General features: G+C 54.4%; 1 protein-coding gene across 2 annotated transcripts in view; it reads right to left on the reverse strand.

Moving 5' to 3' along the window:
* The window catches only part of SYT2 (synaptotagmin 2), a 61,957-nt gene extending 50,752 nt beyond the window's left edge, over window positions 1–11,205 (reverse strand). Inside the window, exon 1 of one of the 2 annotated variants that reach the window (XM_066239517.1) lies at window positions 11,185–11,205. The gene's annotated coding sequence lies outside the window, so the exon portion shown is untranslated. Of the gene's footprint in view, window positions 1–10,101; window positions 10,258–11,184 lie in introns of those variants that run through there. The other variant, XM_066239512.1, reaches the window with a different exon arrangement.
* Between the last annotated feature and the right edge of the window lie 2,916 nt (window positions 11,206–14,121).

The following is a 14,121-nucleotide window of genomic DNA, read 5'->3' on the forward strand; positions in this document are numbered from 1 at the left end:
CACTGTCTTATTCACCATCCACCATGTCCCCTCCTCTGAGTGCACAACCTCTGCTGATGCTGCCTCTCAAAGGTGCTTCTCAGCCCTGGCCGGTTGGCTCAGTGGTAGAGCGTCGGCCTGGCGTGCAGGAGTCCCGGGTTCGATTCCCAGCCAGGGCACACAGGAGAAGCGCCCATCTGCTTCTCCACCCCTCCCCCTCTCCTTCCTCTCTGTCTCTCTCTTCCCCTCCCGCAGCGAGGCTCCATTGGAGCAAAGACAGCCCGGGCGCTGGGGATGGCTCCTTGGCCTCTGCCTCAGGCGCTAGAGTGGCTCTGGTCGCAACAGAGCGACGCCCCGGAGGGGCAGAGCATCGCCCCCTGGTGGGCGTGCTGGGTGGATCCCGGTCGGGCACATGCGGGAGTCTGTTTCTCCCCGTTTCCGGCTTCAGAAAAATACAAAAAAAAAAAAAAAAAAAGAAAAAAGAAAAAAAAAAGTGCTTCTCACCAGCTGCAGCAAGCAGCTTTCCTGCACGAGCTCCCAGCCACAGATGGCAGCTGCTATGGGACCATGACAGCAGTGATGATTTGGGGGGGAACCACAGGTCCAGAGCGTACAAGCAGACCACACAACTGCCATGCCCCCCAAGCCAGACCCCAGGTTAGTACCTGGACAGGGCAGTTCTGACTCAAGCCTGGAAGTGGACTATGGGCCTAGACATAAGGCCCAGGTTCAATTTCATTCTGATTTCTGAGGAACCAGAGAGAGGAACCACTGCTCACGGGCAACTGGCAAAGAGCATGTGTGTATTTATGTTAGGTGTGGCTCTTCCCTACTCTGAGTCATGCACACCCAGGCATCACACACCCAACAAGAAGGAACTCCTCAGAAATTAGGGCACTGGGTGCACCCTAGGAAGGGCTGTTTGAGAATCTGCTTTTTAAGGTCCAGAGGTCTGTGCCCCAGAACTCAGAGACCAAGGTACCAACCTGTGCTGGGGATGCTGGCCCCTGGCCTCAAATTCAAGAGCCACAGAAGCCACACAAGAGGTGGAGGACTGCCTGAGCTTCCCGGCCTTGGCCATCAGAGTGCTAAATCTTAATTATGGCAGGCAGCCATCCATGCAGATAGCCCGTAATTCTGCCTTTGGCTCTCAGCTTCTCTGCAGCCACTGGACTGTGTACACTGACCCCCGAATGCACCAGGCAGGAGGCAGGGAAGGACATGTAGTAAGAAGATGTGGGCACTCAGCACAGCAGGGAAGATGGCTGCACACAGAGGGGACCTCTTCACCGCTGGGCCTTACCAGCCGGTGGCCCTTGGAGGGCCTGCCCACGAAAGACCATTAGGCCCCCTATTAACAGGCAAAAGGGTCACTGCAGACCCCCATTTATGAGGCTCCACTTTTGAAGGAGGCTGGACTCAAGTTTCCTCTGCAATCCAGAGCTGTGTGGACAGGATCAATTCTAGATGGAGCCCTGGAATGGTAGCGGTCACCCAGGCAATGGGTCAATCTGCCCCTCTCCACAGTGTGTAGCCTGGGGGTGTGGCACAGCATACAAAGCTGAACCTCGATGCTGATTCTGCCACCCACTAGCAGTGTGACCTTGGGGACATTAACTGTACCTCCTGAAACTTACTGTTTCCATATGTAAATGGGGGTTCCCTAAAAATGAAGGTGCTATGTGGACGTCACATTTCATCACAGAGGATTACAAAGATGTGCACTCAGGACTCAAGATTTAATAAAACTTATAGCCCTGGGTGGATAGATTGGTTGGTTAGAGCATTGTCCTGATATGAAAAGGTTGCTGGTTTGATCCCCATTCAAGGGCACATACAGAAATAGATCGATGTTTCTGTCTGTCTGTCTGTCTGTCTCTCCCCCTTTCTCTCTAAGAGGAATAAAAATTTTTAAATAAAATAAAATTTATAACCTCTGCTCTTTCATTAAGAGATTCTTTTTTTTTTTTTTTTCCATTTTTCTGAAGCTGGAAACAGGGAGAGACAGTCAGACAGACTCCGGCATGCGCCCGACCGGGATCCACCCGGCACGCCCACCAGGGGCGATGCTCTGCCCACCAGGGGGCGATGCTCTGCCCATCCTGGGCGTCGCCATGTTGCGACCAGAGCCACTCTAGCGCCTGAGGCAGAGGCCACAGAGCCATCCCCAGCGCCCGGGCCATCTTTGCTCCAATGGAGCCTTGGCTGCGGGAGGGGAAGAGAGAGACAGAGAGGAAAGCGCGGCGGAGGGGTGGAGAAGCAAATGGGTGCTTCTCCTGTGTGCCCTGGCCGGGAATCAAACCCAGGTCCTCCGCACGCTAGGCCGACGCTCTACCGCTGAGCCAACCAGCCAGGGCCCATTAAGAGATTCTTAAGTGCAACTGCTATTTATTTATTGGCTCATTTATTTCCCAGCAGGTGCATGGAGGGAGGAGCCCGTGCCCTACCTTCCTTCTCACAGTGGGGCCAGCAGCTCTAGCATCAGCACTGCCAACATTGTGAAAATGACAAACAACCCAAGATTATTGTGGAAACAGTTTTGACTGTAGGGATCCCCCTGAAAAATTCTTGGGGACTCCCAGGGGCCCGTGACCACCCTTGGAGACTTGCGGTCCTAAGGCATCTCATATCATCATCACTAGGGCTAGACCACTGTCAGCATCTCCGTTCTCAGATGAAGACCCTGATGCTCAGAGAGTCTGAGGAGCTGATGCAGGGACACAGGCAGGAAGAGGCAGTCTTGGTTTAATCATAGGACCTCAGACTTACAGCCCCCATCTGCTGCCCTAGATATGCCTATAGACCATTCAACTGTGGGCCCTGGGCCTGGGGTGTCAGGCACCTCCTGTCCACTCTCCCCACCTCCTGCCTCCACAGTCCTTTGCAGCTCACTGTCTATGCCCAGGGGAAGCCTAAGGATGCCCCCACTCCCTTCAGTGAAGAGGACCCAGGTCTGTCTTGACCTGGGGCAGCCCTGCTGCTCCTCCCACAGCAGAAGACCTGAAAAGCCCCAGACCCCAGGCCAGGCTGTGACTGCAGGCTTGGCCCTACCTGTTCCGACTCCTGCAGCAGCCACAACAGCCAGCAGTTTCCAGCATCAAAGAGCTAATCCAATTTCTCGGCTGTGCTTCCCCTTCACCTCCTGCAATGCCAGGATTGATTTGGAACCAGGGCAGCTTATTAGCGTGATGCCTGTCCCTCCTCGTGGGAGAATCAAACTGGGAGAGGGAGCTTCTCCCCTCCCCTCTGCATTTCCTGCTAACACCAGTCCTAGCCCAGCCAGCCTGCGCTTTACAGGGTTGCTTCTAACTTCCTGTGGTTCGGTTTGCAGTGGTGAGAAGCCCCAGCGAGCTTCCCCCAGGATCCCAGAGCATCACACCTAGATTCTTATTCATCCTCCACACATTCCTTGGTCAGGCAGCAGATGACCCCTCTCTTTAGGTAGGAACAGGAGAAACCAAGGGACTGGCATCTCAGAGCCCGTCACTGGGCCTGTGACCTTGGTCCATGTCAGTTGGCCCAGGAAGGATTCCGTGGTTGACAACAAAAACAGGGCCAGGCAGCCCCAAGGAGCACAGAGACAAAAAGCCATTGTGTTTGCTTAATATGCTCTTCTCCAAAGATACACGGGGTAAAAGACAAGGAGGGTCCTGGGAGACACCCAGCACCCAACACACAGGCTCTCCTCTCCAGGAGAGAGTGAGGCCAAGTGCCTGAGGACCCGCAGCTTTGCTCAAACACCTGCATGGGCTCCCTTTCTCTGCACAGCAGGAAAGCTGCCTCCCCAGCACTTTTCAAAAGAAGGACATGCCCAACCTGGGCCAGGCCATTCATTCAGACCAGAGTCCACAGTGAGGGGAGCTGCTGGTACTCCAGGGAGGGTCCTAGGAGCCCAGAGCACCAGCTGGCCTGTTTTCTGCTCTGGGGCAGGACAAACAGGCACCAGCTGGGACTCAGGCCACACAGGTGCCTGCCTGGCCGAGCCCTGAACTAACTACATGTCCTGCTCATCTGACCTCAGAAGAAACTGAACCCACCGGTGGGAGTGAGGAAGGGGAGCGAAAGGGGAAAAAGGGAGTGAGAAATGAAGGCACAAGATAGTCTCTCCTCTCCCGCCCACGTATGCACGCATGCGCACACCCTCTGCTGAGCAGGATGCTAAGAGAACAGCCCTTCCTACCCCTGCAGCCTTTCCCTCTTGGCATTATTACCACTCCCCAACCCAGCCAAGTGAACTGCATCTGACACAGCTGAGCTGCCAAAGCACCGGGAAGGTTTGGGCAAGCCTTCAGGGTCATGCCTCAGTGGCCTCTGGCCTCTCTGATGGGGGCTACTGAGCCTCACCCAAGGTCATGGTCTCAGTCTACTTGACTATGAAAGGTTAGACTCCTTGCAGCCCACCCATCCTCAATCCTAGAGCCCCCCTCCCTCCCCCATTCATGTCTACTTCCCACCTCCCCAGTGTCACCTAATTGCCACATTCCGGAGGGGCTCCCACATCAACCCAATTATGGGAAGCCCAGCCAGCTTCTCCATGGCCTGAAGCCTCCCTGTCCCCACAAATGCCTCAGGGGAACCTCCCTGACTCCCTGCCAGTCCCAGCCTGTCCAATGACAAGACCTTGAGATCCCCAGGTTCTCTGCAGAGGGAATGGAAAAAGAAGGCTGTTCCTGTTTGGGAGCATCAGGGAGCCCAGCTGTCCTGCACCAGCCATCACAAAGGCTCCAGCTGCTGGGTGTCAGGGACCCCGCCCTCGGGAGCTCCCAGGCTGATTGAGGACATGCTGTGATCTCCCTTAATACCTGGTCCCTAGTCCATCTAAACCAGAAGTGGAAGGAATAGAAGGAGAGTAAAAGGGGTGTTGGGCCAGAGGTTGGGCGGGTCCAGGCTTCTCAAGTCTGGACTCTTCTGAAGTAAAGAAGCAGCCAGATACCAACCAGATCCCATTTCCCTGCCTTTCAGGGACCTCTCTATCCTGCCTCATGACCCCAATCACGTGTGCATGCCTATGTCCTGTTGGGTTGCAGAGGAAGCCTTTAATCACAGATTGGGAGCATGCAGAGGATCCAGGTGCTAATGACATGAGTGCCCCACTGGGCCAGGCTGCTGAGCAGGGCAGATCCATCCTGGGCCCATGATCTTCTTGGGTCCTTCTTCTGGCCCCTTCAGAGCAGGTGTTCCCAAGACCCCAATGCCAGTGAGTCTGACCCATCTCTCCAGGGTCACTGTCTGATTTCAACCACAATCTCTTGCTCATGCTCAAGGCACTGATGACCTCATCCTCAAGGACCCCTGACCACGTGACCACACTGCAGGCAGAGCTGGTGAGAAGGGGCAGGGAGGGGAGGCTGCTGGGGAGGGAAAGTCCTGACCAATCAGCCGTAGGGGCCTGGAATGCACCCAAAGTGCCTGGAAACTGGGGATGGTGCGAGATTTTGAACCGGTCGTGTCACTTGGCTTCTTTGTTGTAAAATGGGGACAGTGACCGAGACCACACGGTGGGACTGAGCACCACAGTGTGAGACACAGAAATTTCATCCTGGAGAGAATGGGCTTGGGCAGGTAGCTGAGGGAGGGGAGGAGATGAGACTGACAAAGGAGCTGCCCAGTGGGGGTTGGGGGACAGCTGAGGCAACTGTCCTGCAATGTCCTTGCCACACCTAGCCATTCTGGCTCTGCCTTCTCTTATGCCTGCTAGTGGGTGATGCCCACAGGGACAGCTGAAATCCTGAGTCTTAGGCAAAGCACTCAAAGGAGATCCTCTCCTGACTTTATAACAGCAGCATAATCCCCCTTCTTTTCCTGTCCAGTCCCCCACCCAATTGGGGGACTGCTTGGTAGCACCAAACCTTTAAGGTTTAAGGGCTGTTATCCTATGCTGCTAACTGACAAGGTCTGGGAGGGACCTGGAACTCAGCCTCCTTTCCTGGCATTCAGACGGTCTCAGGATCACTGTCCTAGTCTAGAAACCTTCTGGAGAGAAAGTTTGCATGTCACCTTTGTGTTCCATGTATTTGGGGCATCCTGCCATTTAACTGTGGACCCCTTGCTGAAGTTGACTTCTTTAAGGGAAACTAGCAGCCAGGCGCTCCCTGCAGTCCAGACTCACAGGCACTGGCCAGGTCCCTCTCCACCTGGAACCAAGTTTACCCATTGCTCGGGCTATTGCCCTGAACTGTCAGTTGCAGGGATGAAAAGGGTTGTGGGGACAGACCCTTCCCAGAAGTTAAGGTTTGGCAAGCTATGGCTCATTAGGCATAAAGAACTGCCTGAAGTTCCAAAGGGTAGAGACTGGAGAGCCACCAGGAGCAGCTCCTTCCCTTGAGTCTTTAAGAAAAACCTGTGGAAAGTGTGCCCCTAGCTGGGGACCTATGAGAGCCCTGCCTGTGGACAGGGGAGGGGCCCCTAATAGTGACAGCCCTCATCTCATGGTGTACTCTAAAGACTTCACAGGAATCGCCTGACCAGGCAGTGGCGCAGGGGATAGAGCGTCGGACTGGGATGCTGAGGACCCAGGTTCGAGTCCCCGAGGTCACCAGCTTGACTGCGGGCTCATCTGGCTTGAGCAAAACTCACCAGCTTGGACCCAAGGTCACTGGCTCAAGCAAGGGGTTACTCGGTCTGCTGAAGGCCCTCGGTCAAGGCACATATGAGAAAGCAATCAATGAATAACTAAGGTGTTGCAATGCGCAATGAGAAACTAATGATTGATGCTTCTCATCTCCATTCCTGTCTGTCTGTCCTTGTCTATGTCTATCCCTCTCTCTGAAGAAAAAAAAAAAAAGACTTCACAGGAATCATGTCATCCTCACCAAAAACAACTTGTGTCACAGATATGAATTTCATCTCTATTCTATGGATAGGAAGACTGAGAAAGACTGAAGAACCTGCCCAAAGTCAGAGTGAGTGGCAGAACCAGGAGGAACACAGGCAGTCTGGCTATTGGCCTTCTTCACCTTTTAGAAAAATATCTATGACTTGACTTTTCTCCAGTGAAACTGCTGTCCATCACAGGCATCCTGCTCTACAAGGACTTAGGACTGGATCCCGGCCCCTCTGGATTTTCGCCAGTATGGAGATGACTCACTCAGATTGTTCACAGGCCATGTGAATACTTATCCTTGACTGTGGGGTAACTGTTTTCACCACTGTTTTATACATGAAATTCTCCAGACCTGGGCAGGTTACCCCACTCTATGCTTTCAAAGCATCCGGTATGCCCTCCTAACACCTGTCACAGTTACGAGAAGTCTATGCAGTTACCTGTTCAATTCTAACTCACTAGATCGTAAGTGCCATTAGGGCAAGGACCAGGCCTGTTCTGTCCTCGCTGATCTCCACTGTTCTGGCCCACACAGACCCAAACACTAGTGGCTGAATGAATGCAGAAACTGTTGAGAGTGGCTAAGGAACTTGCCTACGCCTGCCGAAATACAGAGCCACATGGCTGGGATTTCTGTCTGTTGTGTTCACTGCTATAATACACAGTGACTAGGACAGGCCCGGCACATAGCAGGTGTTCACCAAGAAATACTGTTGAATTAATAAAGTTATGCACTTTGTAACTGGTGGCCTGGAGACTTGAACCCAGGCCTGTAGAGCTCCGGGCTACCCACACTGACCAAACACCTCTGCTGTTTCCTCTAGTCTGTCACTCCAGTTCTTGAGCATCCTTGTCACCATGGGCTTCTGTGTTATCTGGCTCAGGAAAAGGAAACCCAGCTTCAGCCAGAACCTGGGTCAGGAAAGTCCAAATACCAAATTCCAAAGTGACTAGAAAAGTGTTTTTGCTCACCCACAGCCTCGACTGAGGTCACTCTGTCCAGGGAGGTGACAAGCTATTCCCCCAGCCCAGGGAGCCCCCTCCTCTTCCTCATGCTCACCAACCTTCCCACACTCGCTCCAGGCCATCTGCTGCCCCTTTACCCTCCAAGCGGCTTCACAGGCTCCTTGTGGAAGAGAGGAGACCCCACCATGAGAGGACAAAATCCAGGGAAGGAAAGAAGGGCCACTCTACTCCTGCCAGGCATGCCTGGGGCTGGTGAATACTGGCTTGAGGAGGCCATGAAAGAGGCTCCTCCAGCCACCCTCAAAGCCCACCCAGCCCAGGTCTCTGCAGTACCAAGGACAGCCCTGTCGAACTTGCCAGAAAGCTCCTGAGAGGGAGGCCAAAATGCCCAGACCCAGCTCCAGAAAGGGCCTCCCGGTCCCTGACATGTCTTCAACTCACACATGCCTTGTCTAGGAGGAAGGCCAATGCCAGTCAAGAGATGAGCCAGCTGCCAGTTTTCTGTGTGGAAAGAGCAGTGCTCACAAACACCGACACCCAGCCTTGCCTGGGTCCTGTTCTGTGGGTATCAGGTCATTCAGGCCACAAAACTGAAAAAGTGAGAATTATGTTTGCATAATTCCCACCCCCCAAGATCAAGTTGCCTGGAAAAAACTCCTGGATTGCTGAACAAAGCTGACCCACAACACAGCAGCCTGTGCTCGTCCTCCTGGGGACAGAGGACCAGGTCTATGTGAGGCCGGAAGTGTAGCACTCTTCCACCTCCTCCCTCAGCTTTCCAGATGCCCCCAGCTCTTTCTCGGGCAAGATAGAAAGGGGTGGAGTTAGGGATCAAGCCTGAGAGGTTCCCAGAAGAGCCAAGCAGCAAGGGGCTTCCCAGAGGACAAAACCAGAGATCTGTCTAAGAGCCTGGCAGGGCAGAGGCAGGCCACCTGGAGGGCAGAGGCCAGGAATGAGGGTTCAGCTAGCCCTGGTCATCCCCCAGGGGCACACGGAGAAGATTTGGGCTGATGTCCTGCCTTGCTGCAGTGTGCCTGTATGGACCCCTGATGCTGACTCACCCCCAGGGCTCTGATACAGGCTGCAGCTTGCAGTGCCCGCCAGGCCACTGCTCACTAGGACACAGGCCAGGCACGTCCCACTGCATCAGAGCTGCCCTGCCCCTCACACCTGGCCCTCTGGCCTGGCCTTAGGGGCACTGGGCATGGCTCTTCTTTGCAGCTCCTCTGGTGGTCACAGAGATGTTTCTAGAAGCCTCATGGGGGAGATGGCTAGAAGGGCTGCCCTGCCCCTCATGGTCACCCCCTCTGATATGAAGTGCCCAAGTTACCAGATCTGGATGGTCAGGGTTAGAACAGATTGTACCACACATGGAAACCCCCTTTCAGGGCAGCAGTGTGTGTGGGGGCACCTTTGTCTCCTGGCAGGACCACAGCCGACTTTCCTGTCTTTCTGGGTACCCAGATCAGATGTTGAGGACTTCCCCATCCTCATGCCGGTGGGCCTCTGCCCTCCCCTCCCTTCTTCCTGCTGGTACAGACAGCACTCACTTCTCTCCTGATGGGGAGGATGCTGCAGAGGAGACACCCCCACACACAAGGGCTGGGGGTGTCCTGGAGGCACCTGCAGAACGTGGGAATGAAAAGGGGGAGAATAAGGGGGCTGGGAAAAATGGGGTAAAAGGGTTGGGAGGATAAACCATGTGTTTTTAGTTTTAAAAAAACCCCACAAAAACAACAAAAAACCCTGTGCCCTGAGAAACTGGGGGGTGGAGAGGGTGGCACAGGGGGAGGGGCCCCACATGGGGAAGGTCAGTGAAGGAGTCCAGGAGGGGTGGGTGCCTGTTCTCTGGGGTGAGGAGCGCACCTTGGGGAGGCAGCTGGAGCTGCCAGGACTCGCCAGTCCTGCTGAGTCATGAGATTTGCAGAGTAGTGAGGGGCCGCCATCCTCCCCGTGTCCCTGTCCCAGTGACTCTCGACCTGTTATCTGTCCCCCACTGCTCTGGAGCCACAGCTTCTGCCTCCCCGGGGCTAATGGACGCCCCCTGCCCTTCCACAACGATGGGGCCGAGGTCCCCAAGTTTGAGGCGGGGGCAGAGAATCCGGAGGCGTCCTGCTCGGCGGCGCATCCCGGACCCGGAGGAGACCCCCCCACCCGCGTCTGTCCCGAATCTGCAAAGAAGGGTCCCCAGAACGAGCCTTTCGTCCAGATGCGTCCAAACTCCCCTCGGCGACAACTTCCCAGCCACCCATTCCCCAAGCCGGGCCCCACTCCGCGCCGGGAGGAGAAACTTTGGGGGTCCAGGGTACCTCAGCGGCGTGGTGCGGACTTACCCGGAGCGGCCGAAGCAGCAGGAGACCCGGGCCCCACGCAAGGGTGAAGTGAGCGGCGGCGAGGACGCGGGGTGGCACTGCCCCCGCCCCAGTCCCCGCGCCGGTCCGGCCCCAACTCGGCCAAGAGGCTCTGCCGCAGACTTGCTGAGCGCTGTGCGCCCGCGGAGCCGGGGGAAGAAGGGAGGGAGGGAGGATGAAGGGACCGGCAGTGCGCGCTGCGGCGCGGGGCGGGGCGGGAAGGGGAGGTGGGAAGGGCAGGGAAAGGAGGAGGAGGAGGAGGAGGAGGAGGAGAAGGGAGCGCGAAGGCCTGGACCCACCCTGCGGCACTGGCCCGCCTTCTGCGCGGCCCACCCACTCCCTGCGCCCCTGCCTCCTGCTGAAGGTCAGGGCGAAGCGGCCTCAATATACCACTAAGGCTACAAGAGCAGGAGCCCCTCCGCCTCATAGAACACTTCCACCTACAGTTGTCACCTGGAGGGTAGGAGCTGCTGAGCCACAAGGGTTGGTGAGGAGGAGGAGGATCCTAGGGAGAAGTTAAAGGTGCTTGGGGCACTTGAGAACGAGGGCGGGGAGAAGAGGAACTGGGAGGTTGAGGAGGAACAGAGGAAACTACCATTTGTTAAATACCAGGGTTTTCCACACATGCTAGTTTCTTAATGCTGACACCGTCCCTTTAAAGTGGGTATTTTGGGCAGTCTGCAGTGAGGGTGCGGTGTGGCTCTGGGGAGGAGTCTGGAGAGAAGTGGGGCTGCACACACAACATGGAGCCCTTCCCTGCAACACAACTGGAGCCCACTTGAACTCTGGGAGCTGACCCTTGCAATAGCAGGCAGCCCCTGCCTCCCTCACGAATGCTGCAGAGACCCCATTCTGGGGAGAGGAGCAGTGGAGGGTGTTTTCCACATCACCTTGCCAGTAATGCCAGGTGGAACCTGGAAGCCATCCCATCAGGCTTGCCTTAGAGCACAGGGCAGTGGCTGCCGCCTCCCTGGCTGTCAGGAAAAGGCAAAGGAAGACCCCTGGGGAGTCCTACATTAGATGTCTGTGCCCACAGCCTGAGGCACAGAAGTGAGCCCCACTCACCACAGAGCAGCCTCAGCAAGAGCAAAGGAGGGAGGGAGAGGGGAGTCCAGTCTGTCAGCAAGACTTACACAGCACGCTGTGCCCCACCCTTAGCCAGGTGCATCCCAGGCCTCTTGCTTGACCAGAGGGGCCACTGTACCCTCTCTTCCCTGCTTCCCACAGACAATAAATCTGCAGGACACAGGGCCAGAAAGAGGGCTGCAGCCTCCTGGCACAGAGCCCAGCCAAGCTAACTAGCCAACTCACTGCCCCCCATTCCAACTGCAGCCTTGTGCCAATCTGCTGCCCAACTTCCCAGCTCACCTGGGAACCTAAGGGCAGAGGAAGGCGGCCTTCCTTTCCAGGCGAGTCAGTGCTGTAATCAATCTGGTTAAATGAAACCTGTGGTGTCCCTGGCTACAGGCTCAATGTTCTTTTAATTCATCAGGGCCAGCGGGTCTGGGTTAGAAACCTAATCAGAGCTGGGCACCCCTCATGCTTATTCCCTTATTCCCGCAATCAGAGAAAGGAAGGATGGAAAAGACTCCACACCCAGCCTTTCAAACTGTCTTTTGCAAAAGGGGAGCCTCTGGTGGTCTCAGGTGGCCAGCACTGCATCCCTGTAAGCTATCCTTCTGAACCATCAAAATGAGGGAGGGCTGCCTGCCCAATTCTGAGAACTCTCCAAGGAGAGAGTCTGTAACCTCTCAACTGTGTCCTCACTTTCTACTGGGTTTCCCTGGCTAGGGAACAGCAGGGGACTGCCACATCTTCTGGGCTCTCCCTGGGGTGAAAGTCCCTGCACCCTCCCTACCACATGGATTTCCTGCTTAAATGAGATTCTGGGCACCCTCTCCAGGTCTGCAGCATCTGCACTGCCTAACACTTGCATTTACTGTTTCCCTTGTTCTGGTGAGGTCTTTGTCCTCATGCTCTCCAGTGTTGGTTGTCCTGAGCCCAGCAGTGTGTCCACACTGCAGGCACTGGACAGCTCCAGTTCCCTGCTCTCTCCACCACCCCAACACTGAAGGACTTCTCCGGCTGTGACCCCAGGCTCTTGCCCCCACACAGTCCTGTCACTCTTCCTGATAACACCTGCTTTCTGAGTCTTACATACAATTCTTGTCACTAAAGGTCTTGGTTTTCTTTTTCTAATCTGATTTTGTGGACATACCAAGCTTACATGTATTTTAAATTTTAATTAATATATTTCATACTAAAGTTCATTTAACTTTTATATATTGAATAAAAAGGCCTTATTTATTTATTTTTGGCCCTGTCCAGTGGCTCAGTGGATAGTGTCAGCCCCGCATATGGACGTCCAGGGTTTGATTCCTGATCAGGGCACAGAGGGGAAATGATCATCTGCTTCTCCCCCACAACCTCTCTCCCTCTTCCCCTCCTGCAGCTAGTGGTTCTATTGGTTCAAGCATTGGCCCCAGGTGCTAAGGATAGCTTGGTTGGTCCAAGTGCATTAACCTTAGGAGCTAAAATAGCTCGATACTCAAGCATTAGCCCCAGACGGGGTTGCCAGGTGGATCCCGGTCAGGGCGTATGCAGGAGTCTGCCTATCTCCCCTCCTCTTACCTAAAAAAAAAATGAAGAAAAAAAATGCCAGTTTTTTGTTTGCCGGTTCAATCCCCAGTCAAGGGACATACAGAAACAGATCAATGATCCCGTCTCTCTCCCCCCCTTCCTCTCCAAAACTCAACTTAAAAAGAAATACCCTGGTCCCAAATGCCAGTGAAAGCCAACACTACAAGGAAGCTGATGAAGTGGACTATATTTATTCCCTGTGCAATAAACAACAGAATAAAAGCCATTTAGAAAGCTGAGTTCAAATGAAACTTAAATACAGCAGAACGGGGGGGGGGGCACTGAGAAGACTTCAGGGCTGTATCTGGTACACAGAACTTCACTGTCACAACTAAATAACAATCTCAGAATTCTACCAGATTTCAGGACTAGTCACTAGTGGGGTCTTCATCTTTTCACTCTTCTATCCCTTAACTTGTCTCAACGAGAGAATGTTTTCTTTCTTTCTCAGATTCAAAGAGAATTGTAACTTCAAACTCCAGAGCAGAGTATCCCTCTTCCTAAGGAAGCACCTGTCACACAGTCTCAGGCCCCAGGTGAGTCGCTCTTCTGGTAGAGAGGGTGCTTCTGGATTAATCTGTCCAGGGTCAAACAGCCCCCTTCCTCAGCCACTTTCCCCTTTTGTTGACTCAGAGTGAAGTGAGCAGGCAGCCATATACAGGGAGAGGCTTGCTTTTGGAGCATGAAGCATGTGGGCTCAGAGAAGCAAATAGACCAGGGTGGACATCTTCTTTCCAGGACGTGGCTGTGGAGCTACCCATCATTGAGGAGATGGAATCAAGTCAGTTGAAACACTTCCTGATAATTAACCCTGGGCCTTTAAATATCCCTGCATCCATTAAAACCCTCCACAGATGGGAGGTCCTATCACAGAACTGCCCCTGATGTGCCCAGCTGTGGAAGGCAAGCACCAGAGGTGAGGGTAGAGGGCTGTTACACTCATGGTGCAGGCACCCAGGGCCATCTGCACTTATCTGGCCCGTGGGTGCAAAAGCTCTTAAACGTCAGATCTATTCATGTAGCCACCATCTACCCCATTGATGAGATTCCACCACCTCCTGGGGTATTGCCTGCCAGGTGGCATACCTGGAAACAGACCTGGAAGCAACCAGTCACCACAAGGAAATGTGGTGCAGAGGGACCTGAGAGAGCACCAACTCAACCTGGTAGGAGGGCTGGGAACAACCTGCTAGCCACCCCCAGGCAGAGACAACAGCAGGTTAAGGGAGGCAGTGCTCTCCCTTTAGATCCTGGGCTTGGTGTCAGATACCTGTGACCTTGGGCATGTTCCTTAACCCTCCAAAGTCCCAACTTCTTTATCTGTTGATATATTTCATAACACCTCAAGGTATTGCAAAGGTG

The sequence above is a fragment of the Saccopteryx bilineata genome, chromosome 1 (genome assembly GCF_036850765.1).
Source record: "Saccopteryx bilineata isolate mSacBil1 chromosome 1, mSacBil1_pri_phased_curated, whole genome shotgun sequence".
Taxonomy (NCBI): domain Eukaryota; kingdom Metazoa; phylum Chordata; class Mammalia; order Chiroptera; family Emballonuridae; genus Saccopteryx; species Saccopteryx bilineata.